The following is a 22136-nucleotide window of genomic DNA, read 5'->3' on the forward strand; positions in this document are numbered from 1 at the left end:
TTCTCATGTAGTCCCATATCAAAGGCATGAGTGAAGGCAGTAGAGTGCTACCCTCTCTAGCAAAGGTTATCAAAGGTGGATGTCTAGCTAAGTCTGTCACAGTCTCTCACACTGAACTTCATCCCTGTATTTAAATTCCCCCTTTAAAGTGTCTTTTAAATCTTTGTGTACTCTGAAGTCAGAGCTCCATACTACTGACCTGGGTGAGAGTGAGGGTGAGGTCTAGGAAAAAACAGAACAGATTTTCACCTTGCAGCCCACTTCAAAGAGAGCTCTAGTCTTTATTTCACTGCTCAGAGAAAGACCTTTGGCTGTTATCCATTGACTGGTAGCAAATCTGACTGAACCATCCTCACGGCTGCAGCTACCACTTCTCCCACACTGCACTGTAAAAGCCACAGCTGCCTGCTCTGGAAACAGTACTCCCAAACTGGCTGTACCTAGTGAAGACAGAAATTGCATTGTTTTGTGTTAGATCAAGGTCATATTGGTAAATAACTCCATTATTTAGTAATAGTGATACTGGATCATGACTCATAACATGTTCTGCAGTCCGTAAGTGGGTAGTAGAAGCTTTTAATTGTAACTCATAGAAGACTGCATCCCTGCTGTCCTACTACAGGTCATCCCATATACTGTAAGGTCATAGTAGCAGCTCTATAGTCATTCAAATCACTTTTTCTATAAGCTGCAGCTGTTCTCAGAGCTATAATAACTACTTCTCATATCCCTTTTCATGTTCTTCTTTCCCCCACATGCAATCTGTCTGTTATTCCCAAAATTAAAGCACCAAGCTTTATCAATGAGCAGTTAAAGTATGTGTGATGCCAGAGCTCATCATACTGCAAACATTGCTTGAACAGCTGAATGCCTCCTCTGGTATACCATGGAGTTGTTGATGTCACTATCACTACTTCTAGAAACAGCTGTTAACCAGAGTAAGATTAAGAACAAAATCACACGCAGATTTGTGAAGCATTCTTATTTATTTATTTATTTAGTTAGTTATTGTAGATCTCTAGGAATGGATCCAGAGGAAGGCCACTAAGATGATCAAAGGGCTGGAGCCCCTCTCTTATGAAGAAAGGTTGAGGGAACTGGGCTTGTTTAGCTTGGAGAAGTGCAGGCTCTGGGGAGACTTCGTTGCGGCTTTCCAATACTTGAAGGGAGCATATAAACAGGAGGAGGAATGGCTGTTTATGAGGGCGGATAAACCAAGATGGGAGATTTAGGTGTGACATTATGAGGAAGTTTTTCACACAGAGGGTGGTGACGCACTGGAACAGATTGCTCAGGAAGACATCCCCGGGGCATTCAAAGCCAGGCTGGATGTGGCTCTGGGCAGCCTGATCTGGTGGTTGGCAAACCTGTACACAGCAGAGGAGTTGGAACTAGATGATCTTTGAGGTCCTTTCAGCCCAGGCCACTCTATAATTCTATGATTCTATGATCATTAATAAAGCTTTCTTCAGTGTGCCTTTGGTGGCTGGCTAGCAAAGACTTAGTCCTCTTTAAGCTCTTTATTGCATCTTTCTTTTAATGGTCTCATATGTACCATATTTTTTCTTTCCAACCTTATAATCCACTTCTCTTTGAAGTGATTCATGAGTGACATTATGTCACTGCTGCCTTCTCTCTGAATGGCTTTCAAAAATACTATCATAAACTGAGAATGAAAGAAATCTATTATTTTTATAGAAAAGACTCATGAGAACATGTTTCTCACCATGTCTTGCACAAGTAATTATTGCTGTTAAATACATCACTACCATTTCAAGTAGAATCAAACCAGGAACAGAACCCAGCTGTGCAATAAGATGGTCTTTGAGACAAGGATTTTGCAGACAACGGAGACAACGACATGCTGTATTAAACATTTTCTTAGATCAACAATAATGGAAACTCCTTAAAAGTTAACACAATTTTCACCATTTGTGTCATTTGCTTTCTTTTTATGTGTCACTCAACTTGAACAGCGACAATTGCATTTGTATTTCAGCCAGTTCTTTCATCAGACAGGAAACCCGCATTGCAGTTGTTGTGTTGCAAATACTGAGACGGAGCATTTTGAAATAAACAATTCAAATAGGATTTGAAAGAAAATCTTGCAAACCCCTTAACTTAGGGTTTGTATAATCCAAGCCTGTAAAACTTAGCCCAAAGCTGACACGATGCATCTTCCTATGGATATTTAAAAGATGTCTTCTGCATGAATACCTTTCTGCATTTGTACAAAATACAAGAATGGAACAACATTTAGTGTTTCTTTTATTTCTGATTCTTCCTTACACAACAATGAAGGTTATAAAAGTGAAAACAGTGAAAGGTTGTATGTCTGGAGAAGAGCTAGATTTGATTTTCCTCTTTAGCCTAGAATATTTAGTGCACAGAATAGAGTGAACTGTTATTCCCCATATTTCTGCTCAGCAGCTTCTTCACAAACAGCAGGTAGAAAATAAGCTCCACTGTTTTCCAAAGTTCAGTGTAATTACAAGTTGTGTTCCGTGATGAACTTGATTTTTCTGCCACACAGAAGCATGGAAATGAAATATCTCTGCACACTAGAATTAGTGCTGTGTTGAAATAGCATCTCAGAATTCAGACATTTAGCTACAACAGGTAATCATTTCTACTTTTAAAAGGAAAAATAAAAAAATAAATAAAAATAAAAGAACTAAATATGTCTTACTGCTCTAGCATTTGGAAAAAAGATAATGTTGATGTAGCAGTTATTTATTCCAGATATCAGGCCAGAAAAGGAAGGAGAAGGCTGACACACAGAGAATAAGGCTGATACACAGCTCTGCTTCTTGTCTGCTGTAAGAAAAGTGCTGGGAAATTGTTCTGGGGACACTGGGAAGGGGGGAAATAATCTGATCTCAAAAAAAACCCCACTCTCAAATTATTTATTTTAGTGCAATGGAAGAGCCAGATTAACGTGTTTGCCTCAGCTTCATGTCTCATATTATTTCCCTTGGAAAAAAAAAAAAAAAAAAAAGGGGGAAATGAAGACTGGGAAGCAATCAGAGCTCCTGCAGTCTTTGCTCAGGAAAAATCTACAGCTGCAGGGGAGCTGGTTTAGGATATCTCCACAAATAACACTACACAAGGTCCAACTTCTGGGGAAAGGTAGCCAGAACAGTTGTCTCAGAGTGACCTCTTCATGCATCCCAGTCACAGAGATTATGGAAATGGTGATATGAGTCAGCATTTTGCTCCCTGGGTGACAATTCAGATTCAAAATCTGAGTTTGACACAGTTTGGGGAAGTTTAACTCCATGATTTTGAACTACTCCATCTCTGCAAAATTACAGACAGGGTCACTAGGTACTACGGCCAAGGAAGTTAAATATTTGAATATTTGATCCAAATATATGCAGCTTAATGTAAGCCTCCTTGCTCTGCCTCGTAATCAGGTTATATGAGCTGTTTGTAATGGAATGTATTTTCAATTGATCTTCTCCTGACTTTCAGCTAAGTTTTCTTCCCAAAACCATGGATATCATAAGACCCTGTGATTGTCAATTTCAGTCTTTATACTGTAGGGTAGTCAGCAAGATTAGCTTGAGCTTCTTCCCCTACAATTCAGGACCATGTGCCTAAGGGAACAATTCTACCTTCACATATAAATAAAGAATCTGAATATTACAGCCATAATCAATATGATGGAGCACAAAAGCAGCATAAATCCAGAGGCAAAAAGCACAAGTAGGAAAGGTTTTGAGGAGCTAGATGAGCTCAGCTGTGGGCCTGTTACAGCAGACTTTTATTTATAGCTTAGTAGTAGCACACATGCATTCCCCGAAGTCCAAATCTGGCTTGCATAAAACAGGCATGTGTCCAAAGGTGTTTGGACGGAAGCTGGGACAAGAAATACAGGCATGCTGCAGTAGGAGTTTAGCTACTGTTCAGCTGTCTTTCCTTTCACTCAGCATATTTCCTAGCTTCATATTTTTCTCTTAATTGTCTTTTTCCTAGCTTGAGCATGAAAAGGGAAGGAGTCTTGGGAGACAAGTGTTTCACTTGTGCTGAGGAAGGGGCAGAAGAACACAGTGGTGTACCCCAGCTAGTGAATGTTGCTGCAAAGCACCAGCTAGCAAGGCGAGATGGGCATGGAAGTCACTTTCCTTCACCAAGTAACTCACCCTACATCTGTGCCACATCCCCTCCCCTCACCTTCAGACATCCAACAGCAATCTACTCACAGAATGCCTTCTAGCCAATTGGCCAGTTAAATCTAGACAGCAGGCATTCTTCAGACATAGAAAATAATGAATATAAAAGATCAGTAGGCAGATTATTGATCCTTTCAAGGCTATTTAAAGCTAATTATAGCAATGGGTGCTAACTGAAGTAGCTGATGATTGCCTACAACAGAAAATATTGCCACAATCATGTTTACAAAATAATAATAATAATAATAATAAAAATAATAATAATAATAATAATAATAAAAGAATAATTCTAAAACCTGAGAAGTTATATTGCAGCATATGTATTCCACCTTATCTCTTCCAAAGGCAATTTACAGCACTTTGATTATTTGAAGCAAGGCAGCGTTTTAAATACAAACACACTTGTTCTGTCCTCTAAAGTTGGGTATGTTTCCAGCAATGAGATCATCACCAGCACTGGTGTGCAACTCCATGTGGGGTCTCACTGCAAGGCTTGGCATGTGTTAAACATGTCACTATTCTGACAAACAAAAAAAGACTTGAAGTTATTTCAGAATCTTTCCTTTACTCTCCCACTATCATTTCTGTTGATTCATCAACACAATACACATCATCTGTTGAAATCATTTCTTGATTTTTTTTTTCCCCAAAATAATTCAGCAACCTGGGTTTGTTGCAGCAAAGAAAGTAACAGTGCAAACTGCATTTCACCCAGAGCTGAGTCTATCTGGATTATCATCGCAATTTTTTATTAAACCAATACATTTTTAGAGATAATTGGTTCAAATAAGTCAAACCCAAAACTCCACTGGTTGTCACTTTTATCAGCAAGTATCAGGTGCTTTTAAATTTGTTAACCTCTTTCATGAAGTCTCATGGACAGGGATAGGTTTCTTTCTCATACTTTTGCAGGTAACATTTCCTCACATTTCATATCTAAATGATGTGAAGTTTTCTTGAAATTTTCCACTAAAATAAAAAGAAGCATTTATTTTTTTCCACACTGACACAAGTGGCTGATAGCAGAGACTTCTCATGTGAGAGAGAGAAGTCCAACCCTAAATCTAAACAGAGTACTCCTAGGACATGAACCCAGGTTATTCCTGGCAGCTGACCCAGCCCTCTTTGTCTCTTATAGTATTACATAGCAAAAAAAAAAAAAAAAAATTAACTGGGAAAATTTGATTGAAGCTATTGTGCTCCTGCTGGTTCTTCTTGTTTCCATGAACTGTCATTTTCTAGCAAGTAGTACAGTGGCATCTGAAATGCTTCAGAAGTAGCAGTCCTGAGTAGCTACTTATTTCTCTCCATAGACTGTTATTGAGTGAGCTGACAGCTATCTCTGATGCAGGCATTGCAGATGCCTGTAGTTTGAAAAAAGGAATCTCAGCCTGTTCAAAGCTGAATCACACTCTCTGTACCCATGAATGAGTCTTTGAGATATAGGACAATCCAGAAAGTTCTATTTCAGACATATTTCATGGATGAAAATCATTTTTCTGCCTACACTCACTCTCTGCTGAATCAATCAGCAGTCTTCAGTACTCCTGAAGAAGAATTAGACCCTGGATATGAAAAGAGAACATCCTGGCAGAACACAGAGTGCCTAATATTCATGAACCACTATTATTTTGCCTTTTCATTTAAATAGAGATCTCCTTGTACCTTGCTCAGATGGCATACTCGGTGCCTCAGGCAATCCTGTGCAGTTGGCTCTACAGCTTGCAAAGGCCTTGGCTGCATTACAAGTGTCATCTTTTCTAACAGATAAATTGTTCTTTAGCATTGCCTAAGTAATAGGATTTCCATCAGTATCAGTTTTGCATACCTCCTTCCCCTTTTTCATCTCCCTTTTATCATACAGACGCATTAACTGTGAGCATTGCAAAGAAGCTCTATTTATGTTTTAGTTCCCCCGAGTCCCTCTTGCCATCTCCAAGGGAATGGATAGCATACAGGATCAAGTTCCATATTCCAACCTCATGTCTTTTTTTAGCACCTACTTTAAAGAATCCAAGGCCACAGTGCAACAGACAAGGTTTACTGAGTGTGTACAGCACTTGTTATGCAGTAGGATGGTGACCAAAATGAGCTATGCTGTCTCAATGTGCCCACTTCCACCATCCGTTCCTACAAGTCCTGAGACTTGTGAGGAGTCAGCTGAGGTGATGGAATGGGGTTTGTGAATGCACAAGTGGCAGAGAAATGGCTTTGTGAATTCCTAGTAAGGAGATATACCGACAAGAAATTTGTTTACTTTGTTTAGCACATAATCTCTGTTATTAAATCTACATTTTCTTCTTTTCAGTTCTGAGAAATGGTAGTTTGACAGTAATATACAGCCACTTTTATCCCAAAAGAATTGTGTTTTATTAATTAAAATCCATTCCTCTGTTTAAATGATTCCCCTGATGACACAAATTATACATGGCATGAATGGTAGGGTATCAGGCTGAAATGTCCTGAAAAGATACATGGAGCGAGGTCATGCAAGGTCATTACTTCACTTATGGACAGCACACCCTACTCCCTCCTCCCTAAACAAAAGATTTCAATCTTGCTTTATGAAATCCAGACTTAAAATCCTCCCTGCCCTCAGCAGCTGGCCCCTCTTTTCCTGCTGCAGGAACTTGGCTATGACTTCTATTTACCCCTCATGCCTTCCAGCCTGAGCTACCCTGCCCAGCACTACTCCAGGTGATGTTCCAGCTTCTCACCCTATATCTTTTCAGCATCTGGCACTAAGAGGACAAATATAGCAAAACGGTACTATAGCAGCCTTCCTCACCAGTTCCCAAAGCTGAAAGACATGAGGAATGCAGACACTGAGATTGATCTGTCTCTTTAGGTAAGTTCTGAATAAATTGTAGCTGCCCAATGCTGGGTGAGAGTAGAAGAGTTTGTTACCCTACCCAGCATGACAACAAAAATAAACCCAAGATCTACCAGCAGAGAGAAAGACACACGAGCACAGGCTGACGTTTACAATATCTGCAGCATCCAGCTCTCTCCAGTTAGATGACACCAGTTAAGAAAGCAAACAAGTTGCACAGATTTTTCTGTTTCTACTCCCAACAATGTTATTGCTGATGGGGGATAGGTTGAGAGCAACAGCCAACCAAAGGAAACTTTAGCAAATGTGCAGTAATGTGGCTGCATCCCAAGTTGCCATTCAGAGTGTAATTCCACTCCACTGAGGACTCAGCAGGATTGGTTGCAGCAGATAAACAAGTCACTCTGTTATCCTCAAGTGTGTCAAATGCCACCACAATGCTGCCTGGAGAAGAAGGGACTGAATACAAGATTCAAGACCAATTCCTACCTGAGAAAGCTGAAGAAAAAGAATCTCAGCACTCTGCCAGCTGCTCCCTTTTCACAAGCAGTACATACATCCCACACTTGACCTAAGGCAAGGCTTGGAGCTGCGATACACTGACACAGTGATGGTTTTCTCTGTTATTTCTTATACAGAAAATGTTGAGGATGCAAGCAGGGGGATTTGGGTTCCCTCTACCACGGTCCAATGAACTTTAGACAAATCACTTTGGGTATGTCTACATTAAGAGAGTAAAGGCTCAAAACACCTCAGCAATTCCTCTGGGACCTCTCTAGGCCACGAAGAAGAAGCAAGGTGATAGAGCACAAAGTAAACTTTAGCTCACTGCTGGCATTTGGAAGTGTATTTCCTCTTGATATATCAACTCAGGCACAGTTCTGCATCAGCATTTCTGTATTTTTTGGGCCCCAGACTGTTATATCCCTGCAACACCATCCAAGTTCACCTAACCGAAAGGAAAACAGAAATAAGAAACAAAACAGCATAACCCTTTGATGTTCCCAAGTGGGAAGCAATATAAAAGCCCCCAAGAAATATCTTGCATGGCATGATAGACAGTGAATGCTGAGTCTGTGACATAGACCTTTCATTAGTGTTCTTGGAAAATCAATTACTCTTGGGTTCCTAAGTAAATATGTTTGTGTTTTTTTCATACTGAGTAGAATGACAGAATGACCCAAAGAGTATCAACTGCAGCCCAGCACAGCAGAAGTGTAACTTGTCACACAACAACAATGTGAAATATTTCGCAGCTGAAACTATATTAACATGACAGAATCTGAAGTCAGTTAACACTTCTCATTAGAGCTTTTCTTCAGTGTAACTCTTGAGCAAGATGTCCTTAGCCCAAACAAACCCACATTTAATGTTTCTTGAAACACTGCAGATGTTGCCATCTACCTCCTTTCCCTGACACACTTTCTTCTTGAGAAAAGTTCAAAGCCACAAGGTAATATTTGAGTCTCTCTGAGTAGCAAAGGTCGAGACACCTACCAGCCATTCGTTCCTAGGCAGAACTCCTGCAGTCTACTTGCAGCCATACAATGAGTAGTCAGTTTTTCTCTTGGACTTTAATTACATCACTTAGGGAAAAAATTCAACATTAATTCGGGGTCAGGCTATGGCATGGGAACTCATAATAACATACACAGTTTGCTCCTAAGTTTAGTTTCTACCTGACTCAAATAACAAATTTACATGGAAAGTGGCAAGCTCATGAGTTGAAGAAGCAGCTCAAACACTGTCAGTCATCCATTGAGCTCAGCTACTTAGTGCAACAGACATTACCAGAGTTTTACAGGCACTTAAATACTGTCCTCAAACAGTTACTTGCTGACAAATCAACAGAATATGGTCAGGTAAAGTGCCATTCATACATGCTCTGGGACTGCTGAGCAGGCATTGGCTGGCTAACCCTCCATAAGGGTTACTCAGTAGAGGCAGTAAAGCTCTAGTATTTATGACATTATTGCCCCCAGGATGAGGGCACTATACAGCATAAGCACAGCCAGTCTGCCTCATGTGGGATGGATGGGACCCACTGTCCTAGGGCTGCACAACCAGCCAGGCATGTCTGTGGTGCAAGACACATAAGGTGGGCAGTAGTGCTCAATGGCTTGTCTAGGATTCCTGATTGTAAAGCAGCCCAGGTGGAGTGACTCTTTCAGGAGGACTGGGCAGAGCAAAGAGGCTGAATTTGTTTCTCCTGAACCCTGAGAAGGTGCCACAAATATCAGCCACTCTTTCCTGCGGATAATGAATTGCACTATTATACTCACCACCCATTCACTGCAGATCATTATGTAAACTATTTGTGACATTTGAAACATGACAAAGCCACAAAGCCTAAATGCGCTGTCATTCTAAAGGTCCCAATAGAGACAAACCAAAACCATAACTCTGAATAACCTCAGATCACCCTAGTGCTGAGGGAAATGATGAGCAGAGAGGTCTGGCAGCAACACAGACCAGATGTCAGACCAGACCCTCCCCATACTGTTTTCTCACTAGGACCACAGAGTATTGCCCCTCTCCTCCCCTGAACCCCACCCTTTCCCTCCCACGGCTTTTCTTCTTCTGTTTTCTTTTTTTGCTAACAGCAGAGAATTGCTGTATCCCCACAGCAGTTTTCCTATCACAGGATGCTAAGCACTACTTAAAGTCCTTCATTAGCCACTTTCTGTAGATTCAACAAGTGGATCAATGAAATAGGAAAGCAGAAGCATCAGCAGGTGAATGCTGGCAAGCTTCCCTGAGCCACTTGAGGCTTTCTGGGCTCAGCTGCTTGCTCTGTCAGAAACAACCATCCCACAGCATCAGAAGAGGCACTCAGTCCCAGCTCCTGCAGTGCCAATCTAGCAGTGCTGGGCCGAGAGGTCCATGAGGCCATTAAAGGCAGATCCCACAGACCACCCCAGAGCTAATTCTGTTGTTTTGTCACCTCCCTGCAGAATTGTTTTCCTCACTGTTTTCTCACTGTACTGCAGATTGTTTATTCTTATGTATGTTGTTTCCTCTTGCGCAAAGAAACTGAATATAGCAATGAAACATCCAGTATACACTTACTCTTCCTGCTACCAAGTACTCTGCCACTGGAGCTCAGAAGGGACAGGTAATAAAAGATAAGAGGGAAATGCAGGTGAATTCCATATTCACTTATCCTTAGTAGTGATATTATCACTAATAGTGATAGTGAGCTACAGGTGAGCTATTATTTTGCCAGATGTAAATAAGGGTTGGGCTTGACATGCTTTTGAATAAATCCTCTAGTTTGGCAATCAAAGTGTCTTGAGTGTGTCCCCCACCCACACTTTAACCTATTGCTAGTGTACAAGCACAGTAGCTACAGCTGAAAGTGAAATGTCTGTACATCCAGAGATATCAAAGTGAACCAGCCTTGATCTCAAAGAGCAGTAATTGACCTCAGGCATAGAAGCCAGGAGGCTTAAACATGACATTTTGTTAATTGCAGCTTTTCTCAGCAGCAGCAGGAGAAGGGAAACATTTATTGCACGCTCCTAGAAATTCTTAGCAATCAAAGCCACTGGCAGACAGCATTGGTGAGGCGGCAGTGGAGTCAGTTCTAGGAAGCAACACCCACTAATGAAAAAATACTTTCTGTTAGAGAGCTGGGATGCTCTTTCAGACCGCCTCCAGCAAGCTTTCCTGCCAAACACCAAAGAGCTGTAGCACTGAGCATCTTTTAAGAAGGGAAAGGGAGTATTCCACTGAAATCTACTGGGCAGACTTGAAATGAGCTTATTTGGCTCAGTGACTCGTTAGTAGCACAGTCTTTATCTTTGAAAACCTTGCCACTTTCTTTTTCCTTCTTGTTCTCGTGAAGCAAGCTAACTCAGTTGACACAGCCAGGAACTGTATTATGATTCATAATTGTGGGACTAAGAATCTATTTTCATTGACTGGGCAACAGACAGAAAGCTGACTCTTAGGACAGCATGTAAGATATGTGTGGTATGTGGTAAGCTTTGTAGTCTTCTTTGGTAGAGGAAAATTCCCTAGATAAGGACAGTGGTAGGAAAAAGAAGGAGGAACCAGCAGAAACCTTCAAAGAAATCTGAGGTTTGTGTGAGGATCTTATCTCTTATGGAAAGAATCATTCTCTTAAGCTAAAAAATAAGTAGATGTTTAAACATCTAAACTTGAATCATCATGCCTCGAGTAAACCCTGCAAGCACAGATGCAAATAACTCTACTTCACCTTTGGTCTTTCTGGATCAAAGTGTGTCTCAAGGCAGTTCTGATGATTTTGCAGACTTTCCTCCTGAAAAGCCAGAGCAGTGCTCTCTCCTTTTATAAGATTAAATATTATTGTTTCTCAATAAATGTGTAAAACCCTGGTGATTTACAGGCACTTTAAGCCATATATGGTGTATATATATGTATATATATGTATATACGTGTGAATATATGTATATCTCATATTCACTCTGAACTGTAGACTTTTTGAAATCAGGGATTTTCATTAAATGTCACCACCTATTTGGGTTCCCCTCAGTTTATAGAACAATATGCTCATCAAATTAGACTTCATTTCAGGAGTTCAGTAGGCTAAAAGAAAATGAACTGTGGGCTCAGTCACCTTTGTACAGATGAATCTAGCATGTGAGTTCTTTTATTCATCATTTCCCTAGCAATAGATCCATCTCAAAGGGTTTTTTGGTAAGCTGATGTGTTTATACTTCCAACTCAGCCGGATGGTCTATGTATTTCCATAGGTTAGTAGACTCTGAAGGCACTGCCAGACAGCTACTATGCAAAGCTGCAGGAGGAGAGTGCTGCAGGGGACAGCAGGCTTAGGTGACAACAGCCCTTATCTCTTCCTGCCCTCCCTGTCCTGCCCGCACATTGCTCTCACAGTGCCCTAATGGCAATGCTCCCAGCATACATCAGGTTTTGGCATGAGCAGGAGCTGGTGCAATCACAGCCCTTGCAATAGACCAAACATCCAGCAAACTTCTGCCTCAGTCAGTGGAGGTATTGGTGCTCCTCATACCCAGCTGAGAGCATGGGAAAGATCTGTGCTCTCACACAAGCCTAGCTTGGCAGTCCACTATAAGGTAACAGTTGGTGATATATGCTTTCAGCACAGTGAGACAAGTGATAAATGTGGATATAAAAGCATGTTAACAACAAAACTAATAAAATACAACACAATAGCACAATGATCATAGGATGTAACACAAGACACAATTTGCCATTTGCAGATGGTGCATGTCCCATAAAAACGTCATACCAATGATGTCCAGCAGATTGCTCTGTTTCTGTTGGAATTCTGACTATCCAGCCCACATCGTGTTTGATAGCAATGCCCACCTGTTTTTGGTAAATAATAGCCTATTTTATATTTGGCGATTAAAGTTTCCAATCCTTCATTTTGAAAATACAGTGCCACATATTATGCCTAAGAATATGGTCCAAGCTGGAATCCTACCGTAGTTTAGGGTCTCAGAATGAATTACAACACTGCTCTAGCATGTAATTGCTTAACAGAGAAATCCAGATTCAAATCTACTCAAAGGCTGTAGATCCTATTTCATTCTCCTTTTTCCTTAGATCCTATTTCATTTCCTTTTTCCTTCATATATCTGCTAGTATTCCATTCCAGTCAAAATACTTTCCTTCCTTCATATATGTATAAACCTGGGCACATTACTTTGACAGAATAGTGCGTGGAACCTCTTTCTTCAGATCTGAGTCAAATTCACATTCCATTGAGTATCTAGAAAAAGGTAAAACACATTAGTAAGATATAAGTCTCATTGCTGTTGGCTGTAGGCAGGACAAAGTTCAATAAATGATAAGCCAAACTGGAAAGGCCAATGAATGATCATCTCTCTTCATTCCATTTTGACAGCATCAACACCTTCATCTTTATACACTTAAATTTTTGTCACTAGCTCTGCTGTGCAGTATTTTCTGCACCCAGAAAATATTATGTTTTGAATATCATAGAACAAGGATTCACTATCTACTAAACAATCTCCAAATTTGAAGCCACACCCAGCCCACTATCCTGTAATTTCTTGGAACACTGGTAAGGATGAATAATAGTGCATTAGTTTTAACACCAACCTGTTGAGGTATCCAACCCCAGTTAAAAGAAAGCTGCCCAGGAATTCCTTTAGAGAAGTAATATATGCAAGTTCAGCATGACTAGAACACACTGAAATATCTACATTTAAATAAAATCCAGTCTCATTAGGTTGCTTATTAGTTTCAACCACTTGAGCTCATTATAGAATACATAACCTATTAGCAAGTAGGTGAGTATAGCATGTCAAGACCACAAAAAGGAATAATCTTAATGCTGTAGGACTCATATTGGAATGTTTTCTGCTGTAGTATAAGTTCAGATTAATTGTTAATGTTTTTGTAGAGGAAAAAATATTCTATCCAAACTGCAATGTAACAGCTGTGATCACCGGAAAAGTGGCAGTCTTTCCGTCTCTAAATAAAGTGAACAGGTTTCTGTCAGCTTTCACCACACTGAGTCTGTCCAATAGATGTAAAACAATATAAAAATGTGTGTTTGTTTGTTTTGAACAGACAATGACCAATAAAACCAAACACAAGAGACATTTCTGAGAGCCCCCAGCATGTGAGTTTAAGTGAACTGGCTTCATATTATCACAGGATTTTTCAGCACTCTGTGTGTAGTAACACTCTAAGCCGTGGCTGCTTAGCACCTCTCAACACAAGGTACAGCCTGCAAAGGGAAATAACTTCTTGACAGCTTTCCGCAGGTCAGAGGGGTTTTTTGTGGTCTTTTGGTTGGTGGTTTTTTGTTTTCTTTTTTTTTTGTTTTTTTGGGGTGTTTTTTTTTTTTGGGGGGGGGGGGGGAGTTGGGTTTTTTTTTGTCTGCTTTTCATGAAATTTAGAAAACATGTGAGTGATCTTTTTGTTTCTATGGATGAGAACCAAATCTGTACAGAGAAGAAGTGCAGAGGACTAATGAAGTTCTTCTGTCCAGAGGTGGATTCCACCCTGATGAACTCCGTGTACTCTTGCTATAAGGGCAGGGACAGCCTTATCCAAACAGGGAGAGCAAAAGGAACCTGTGCATCCCCATGATTACATCAGGCCATGCAGGAGCTTGAACTACATCAGTCCAAACTGCATCAGTTCATCACTAGTGCTGAAATGAAGCTCCAGCCCATTTGCGATGCCTGCTGCTAAAGCTTTTATGTATACAAACATACATCCGCACACACACAATCTCTTTGATAAACTGTTATGTTTATTTCTGTCTGTGTTTAAAAATAAGCATTTCTAACTAGTGCTGATTAAAAGAACAATCATTTTTACCCACACATATAATGTTCAAAAGCTGCATACAGAACAAATTTAGTAGAAAGGTTTAAAATAAAAGAAAATTTAAAGAAGGGAAATAGAATAGCTGGGGCTTGTCTTGGAAAGGAAAGCATAAAGAATGCATAAGGGAATGTAGTTGGCATAGGGGCAATAAACAAAGTTAATTGCAGAAGCAAATAATAATAATAATAATAAAATTAACACTAAGCCTATAAAAAAGAATGGCAAAGCTAAATCAGAAAGTAATATTGGTGGTCATAATGTTGATGGATACATTCACAGTTTCAACCCAGAGAAAAGCAAACAAACAAATCAAAAGCCCATAAAAATAAAATATGCTTCTGGTTAAAATAAAATTTAAAATTATGGAAAAAAATGCTTTCTGTTTTCTTCAGAATTTGGCTTGGTATCAAATGTCAACATAGGAGTGACCTTGCATTCTAAAATACGGTTGATCCAGCAACCACTTAACTTTTCCACCTTTGCAAGGCAGCCTTGGGCAGTTCTCTGCTGTCTGTTGCTTTCTCACAGTGTCAGTGCCTGTGGCTGGTAGATACTGTTAATCGTAGCTTTTAATTTGAATCACTATTAGTTTCTTGAATACTTAAAGCAGCTATGCTAGAGAGCGAAGCGATCGCTCCCAGGCAACAGAAGCCACTCACTTCCTTTCCAGGGAATACTACTATTTCCAAGCCTTACTTTCAGGGTGATGCTGAATTATGGGCAGAGATGCTCACAGGTAACTCATCATTTGGGTGCCAGTGGGTGAAATAACTTCCTCTTCCTTCCTCAGTGCAAACAGGGAGTAGGGAAAAGGGAGGGCTGTGAGGGTGAGCCAGTCCCCATCCAGTGCCCACAGAAGCAGCTCAGGTTCAGCAGAAGCACATTGCTGGGGCATGCAGCACAGCAGGTGTTCACTTCACTGATGGACCCTCACACCACTGTAGACAGGTCAGTCAGTTCCCCAAGGCCTTGTAACCCAGCTCAGGTGGCGCCTGAGCAATCACGTGCAGCTTTAGTCACAGACAGGTTACAAATCATGCACACATCTTTGGGTAAATAATTCTAATTCTCATCCCCTGATGCATGCTTCCTCCGTGGCTCAGCATCTCTCATGCTGCTTTTCCTTATACAACTCTTCCTGCATGACCTCAATCACTCTCCAAGTTAATTAGTTTGGTTCTAATCAGTAAGATAATTAACATCTCATTTTAAGCAAGAAAATAGTTCTCTTCATTTCTGTGCTGTATTCTTAAATCTGACATTTGCTTCCCACTCAGTAACTCTAGAGAAGCTTCACCTGATAGCAAATCCATGTTAAGTGCTAACTGGGAGTCAGAATCCAAGTTAATTGTAATATTAGAAAGACTTTACAGCTCTGACTCAGAAGAAATACGTGTGATCACTACATGAATTACTGTTTAGGTTTCCTTTGAAGTTGAGTGTATAAAGGTGACTATTCAGTCAGTGCACACTGTTGGAACAAAACCATCTTCAAAACTTCAGCCTGCTGTGCGGAGCTGAGGGAGCCTGAGTCCTTTCACAAGCTAAAAACAACTCCGTGTTGCAGGAGATTTTTATGCCATAGGTAACGTACTAAGGGAATTTGCAAATAGAGAGGTTTTCAGGAATCAGGAGACCTTTAAAGGGAGAGAGTTTCAGAAAGATTTAGGCAACATAACTTATATTTAGGAGAGATTCTCCTTCACCTGTAAACTGAAATTTGCTAAAGGATCTCTTAGGTCCTTGCATTTCATTTTCTGATAGTCAACAAAATCCCAGGAGGTAAAAGCTTTATCTATACCTACTGATTTCTAACATTACTGACAACGTGAGACTGATTTCCACATAGTTTAAACAACTATTCCTCCAGTACTTCAACTCAATTGTCAGTAAAGACATTCCCAGTACAGCTAAACTTTGATCATGAGGCAGTGACTGTGATGCGCTGTGCCATTCAAATAAGTGCTTATTTTTCAGTTCCTTCCCTAAGATGGTAATAAGCTTACAAGGTACTCTGTGACTGCATAAAGGCTTCTCTTCATCAAAGCAAAGCTTTCTGCGGATTTTGCGAAAATGTGTGAATTGCACTGCTTAAAAGGTGACAAATGATTGGGTTATTAAAGACTGAATTGTAGCAGAAAGGGGCGCATTAAAAATGAGTGACAAAGTTTCCCAGTTTGAGCACATAACGACACGGCCTTCATATTCTCTTAGCACTGTTTGGAATTTCTACATAAAATTTCTTGCAGCAGTGACTTTTGGTTGTTTGACAGATTCAAACTGACAGTCTACAGGTGAATGGCTTTCTGCCACGTTACTAGTCTTGAGTCATTCACGAGTGCAGTGACAAGTACATATTATGTGTAGGCACTCATCTTACCAAGGACCAAGCTGTAAAAATCCTTCTAAAAAATGGCTTCATTGACTTAAGCAAGTTTGTGTCATGCTTCAGGATGCATAGAATTTGAGCCAAGTACAGAACTTCCTTTCACATTTGATTGCTCCTTTTTTATTCAGCGGAGATAAGCTCTTCTAGAGCTGCAGTTCGTAGAGCAGTTGTTGGTTTCACAAAGTGAGGCAGTAACAGCCACCTCCATCTTTTATTGTGGGCTTCATTCCTGCTTTGGAAGGGTTACCAAGATTTTAAAAGGCTAAACAGAGCAAATTCCATTTCTTTCTTGAACAATTTAGTATTTACATTGCTGGTTTAAATAGCCAGATTTTACATCCTTTTTCTTTTTTTCAACCTAAATGTATAGAGTAATTACAATCTGAAGCATGCAATCAACATTACGTGGCTTGCCTTCATACTCCTGAAGGGAATAATGCTCTCTTGACAACTCAGAAAATGCACCCTTTTAAGATAAGTTTTATTATTTGGCATATAAATTAGTAGTACCTGGTTTGTGTGGAAATCCCCATTGTTCTGCTGTAACTGACCACCTCCAGTAACAGGGCCAAAGCTTCACCCAGTAGGGAGAGCTTCACCTTCAGTGTACCTCAAAATGCATTGTTTTTTTCTGAGACTAGTTTCCCAACTTTCAGATCTCTAAAGATAGAGAAAGTAACCACCAAAACATCAATGACTTCGTCTAGGGTTTGCATTAATAATCTCGTGTTACAGTATTTTATATAACACAGACATGGTGTATTAATTGGTGGAAAATAATAGGTTCATTCTGCCTACAGTCTGTTTGAGAGAACTGTGGTCAATGTGATGTCCCTTGGAAACATGTAACAACATTGCAAAAAAGGCTGAATTTGATGTCAAATCTATGTAACATCAGCTTAAGTGTCAAGACCATTTATATGGCCAAGGCCCATCACAGTTAGGCCGCTGGCTCCACTTACAGATTGATTTTCCAGCAAAATCCTCCTGCTTAGATTTTGGAATATATCTCACTGTATCATGCTACATGATTTTCAGGCTGCTAATGAATTACAGTGGAAGTCACAGTGGGAAATAAGAATCAATGCAGTTTGCCAGCCATCCTCAGCAGAAAGCTATCTTACTCTGTTCCAAACCACAGCCACCTGGCAGTGTAGCATTTCTGGGCTGCTCTTTGGAGATGTCAAAAGATCTCATTGCGCATTACAAATTTAAGTGTTTTGGGGGGTCACTTTCTTGGGGCTTGAGGTTTATTGTAGGCTTTGAATCTGGCAGTTAATGATATTGCAAAGAATATTTATAATGTTTTTTACTAATTTCATAAATATTTATACAGTAACAATCAGAAAAGCAACTACCCTGATTACAAGCTACTTCCAGAAGACACCGATGGAATCGAAATATTAAAAACAAACAAACTGATCATTACAACTGTAGTTGCTAAATACCTTGACCTTATGCTTAATTTTAGCTCTTCTCACAAAATGGCATCTTAGTCATCCCTGTTGTATTGACAGAATGTTAAAAGAAAGTCTCTTCTTTCCAACAAATCTAATATTGCTGTCTGACTCACTGCTGCTGCAGCATTTTATCCATAAATACTTAAAACATCCTGCCACATTTGATTGTATATTTTATGTAACTGTTTACCCCACCTATATTTTTTTCTTATTTTCCTCCACATGTTCAAAGATTAAACCAAGATTATCAATTTACTCAATATTTTTTCCTCCGCCCCTCTCTATGGAGGGAGGCAAAATTAAGCAACTTGCAGTCCACTATTTTTAAGTTATTTCATCACAATATATAGATAACATTCTGAAATTAATTATCAAAGCAATGCATTTCATTTTTTTTTTATCTTATTAGTCATCTGTGAGTATTTTTTCTATATTTTCATATTCAGAATCATAGTCATAGAACTGTTCAGGTTGGAAAAGACCTTAAAGATCACCAAGTCCAACCATAACCTAACCATACTACCCGAACTCTAACAACCCTCCACTAAATCATGTCCCTGAGCACCAGTTTTGCTTTAGACAAGCAATTTCTTTAGCTTGTTTTTGCTTGCTCATTTGTTTTTTTCTTAGGAACTCCTTTCCTCCATAATTAAAATATTAAAATCTCCCAAGCATTTATAGGTGAGAGCAATTGTGTGTCTAGCAGCCAGAGTCACTGATATGCAGCCACAAGAATCAGAAAGGTCTGTTGCTGCTGGCAGTCTGTTCTTCTGACAGTCATATATGTAGCTTTCATTAATGATGACTGTTGATCTACTTCTCCGAGCTTTAAAGAAACAAGGAAAATTACACTATATGAAACGTCCCAGACATGGGACAGATTCCTTCAATGCCATGTATGATCATGAAGGGTAACTACCAGTCTGTTCAGCTGGTATTCAGAGGTGAAATAAAGTCAAGTATTCTTAAGGCAGGGTTAATTTAGGGTCAAAGCAAATAACAGATTATGCCTGAATGCAATGTGTTTTCCTTTATGTATCTTGTAAATGAAGGGCAGGTTTTTCAATTCTAATACTTTCAGCAGACTAATGCTGAAAATTTGCAGTGTTTTCTGTATCTATCTTTAATTGACATAGGGATTTTTCAGTTTAATTTCCTTTGTTGAAAGTAGTCTATGTTACTATATGAAATATACAGAAAAAAGAAAGAAAGAAAGAAAGAAAGAAAGAAAGAAAGAAAGAAAGAAAGAAAGAAAGAAAGAAAGAAAGAAAGAAAGAAAGAAAGAAAGAGAAGAAAAGGATAAAATGTCTAAATGAATTCTGACCGAAAACAATGTATATATATTAAGCAAACCGACTTCCAAATCCACACTGCATGAGAGATGTCAAACATGCTGGAGAACAAAATTCACAGTGGATGCTCCCAGCTGAGAGAAGTTAGTCTTTGGGACAAACCATTTATCTGCACTGATGTACATGAAGGCTTTGTGCAAAATGGGGATAACAGGGCCAGAGGGAGACCTTTATATTCTGAAAGTGATCATTCTGTCCTTTGAGCAAAGAGCCAGGCTTGCTATTAGAACTTTTGCTTTCTTAGTTATGGCAGAAAGAACTATAAATTTAAAAAAAAAGCACATTTAGCAGCAATTTAGTCTAAAGCCCAAGAAAGAAAAAGTCAGGCAGAAGCTTTGGGAAATGTTATAAGTTATTGGGCCAAACGTCTATCATATATATGCATGTATATAAAGCATATATATTTTTATACACACACATATATATACAGTACTTCTTTGCCAATAAAAATGTATGTGGAGTAAAGGAGGTTGTGGACGTACCCATCTACAGCAGGTGCGCAGTGAGCCATGTCTGGGATCCACAGACCCGATGTGTGTGCACAGGGACTGCTTTCTGTGACTGCCAAAGCCCACTCATTTCTAACGCAGCTGAGGAGACCTTCCACAGCCCCTTTCTCCGTCCTCTGTTCCCTGAGCTCTCTGAGCACGCCAGCTCTCCCTCCTCATCCCTTCCCATTACAAATGTCACATCCCCATCTGCTGCCCCTGAGCTCACTGTGCTGGCAGGCTCACATGAGCAGAAGCAGCAGCTGACGTTATTCAGCCCAGCGTGCCACACTGGCACTCCAAAGGCAATTACCAGCATTTTCTGCTGAGAAAAAAAAGAAAAAAGAAAAATTAATCGGTGCTGTTGCATGTCCCTTTTGATGCCTGTAGCACAGACCAGGACTTACCTCCTGCATCACCACCTCCAGCTCCTCACCCAGACACAGTACAGTTTATCTGCTCAGGGTGACAATGAGTGTTTTTCTCCTACCAACCCAGTCAGTGGCTGAATGATTGCTTTTGCATCCCAGAACATCCTGAGGTGTAAGATATGCTTTTGTACTATCTGAATTAGGTAGAATTTCCTTTCCGACCCCCATCCCAAGTGGTGCCAGCAGATGTGTGTTACTATGGTCAGCAGGACTTCTCCTTGTGTAAAATTATCTGTGCTTCCCTGTTTTATCAAATAATAATGCAGCTCAGAATGAGTGTGCTCTTACTGAAAAACACACTTTACAGGAACTGCTTCTTCTGATAATTACATATTTGGCGACAGAGGGTGAGGGGGTGAAGAAAAGCTATTTTCCCATCTGCAGAAAATCCTGACAACCTCTTAAAAACAACAGTAATGAGGGAGAGAAAAAGGATACGTTTGTGAATTTCATGCTATAGCTGCACAGTGGGCCTTCCTTGATTAATGTAGTTTTGCACAACTAACTGGAGATCTTGGCAAAGTACAGATATATCAGAATCCGTGGTTCTCACTGAATGTTTGAAAGCAAAATACTCAGTGAATGGCTTAATTCACACTATTTGAATTCTGACTGATCCGGGACTGAACCAGGAGACCAAGAAACAAAAAAGTGGATCGAAAGTTTCCTGACCCAATAAATGGAAAAAAAAAAAAAAAAAAGAAAGAAAGAAAATTAAAACTTTATCAGGGACTATCAGCACAATGAGTTCTTTGCCTCAGTCTTCATTGGTACAGTCCTGGTTGATTAAAAACTATGAACTAGCAGTGTGTGCTTGCAGCCTGAATGGTATTCTGGGTTCCATTAGAAGAGGGGTAGACGGCAGGGCAAGGAGGTGATTGTCTCCCTTTACTCTGCCCTCGTGTGGCCCCAGCTGGAGTACTGCATCCAGGTCTGGGCCCTGCAACACAGGAAAGATGTAGAGTTTTTGGAGAGGGTCCAGAGGAGAGCCATGAGGACGATCCAAGGGCTGGAACACCTTTCCTATGAAGACAGGCTGAAGGAAATGTGCTTATTTAAGGCTGCAGGGAGATGTCATTATGGTTTTAAAATATTTCAAAGGATTTTATAAACATGAGGAAATTTACTTTTCACAAGGGTACCTTGATAGTGATAGGATAAGGGGAAGTGATTTTAAGCTAAAGGAGGGAAGATTTAGGTTAGATCTCAGGAGGAAGCTGCGCACTCAAAGAGTGGTGAGATGCTGAAACAGGCTGCCCAGGGAGATTGTGGATGCCACATCCCTGGAGGTGTTTAAAGCCAGGACGAATGGCTTCCTGGGCAGCCTGATCTACCTGATCCATCAGTTGGCAGCCCTGCCCATGGTAGTGGAGTAGGAACTTGATGATCCTCGAGGTTCCATCCAACCCTAGCCATTCTATGATTCTGTGATTCTTTACTGAGTCCAAGCAACCTCCTTTTTTTGGAAGTCCTGAAGGTGAGTTAGGAAAAGTTTGGAAAGGAAGCAAGTAAAATAACAAATTTTGTCAACTACAAGCACCAAATGAAGAGAGAAAAGTGCTGTAGCAACTCTGCATGGAGAATGGGAACACAGAGCAAAGCTTTGCCTTCAGCTTTCCAGTCCATACTGGGTGACGCTGGGGCATGATGCCTGCATGAACTTGACCCCA

General features: G+C 40.2%; 1 long non-coding RNA gene across 2 annotated transcripts; it reads right to left on the reverse strand.

The window, feature by feature from the left end:
- Positions 1–967: 967 nt before the first annotated feature.
- Positions 968–20308, reverse strand: LOC146761738 (uncharacterized). 2 transcript variants are annotated; one of them, XR_014942517.1, is made up of 3 exons: positions 20030–20308; positions 12686–12751; positions 968–1367 (listed from the first exon to the last, which is right to left on the reverse strand). It is a non-coding gene; the product is annotated as an uncharacterized LOC146761738 (long non-coding RNA). The 2 variants fall into 2 exon arrangements; XR_014942516.1 differs by lacking the exon at positions 968–1367 and having other exon boundaries at positions 12134–12751.
- Between the last annotated feature and the right edge of the window lie 1828 nt (positions 20309–22136).

This window comes from Coturnix japonica, chromosome 2 (genome assembly GCF_054131305.1).
Source record: "Coturnix japonica strain WE chromosome 2, WE-NBRP24, whole genome shotgun sequence".
NCBI lineage: Eukaryota > Metazoa > Chordata > Aves > Galliformes > Phasianidae > Coturnix > Coturnix japonica.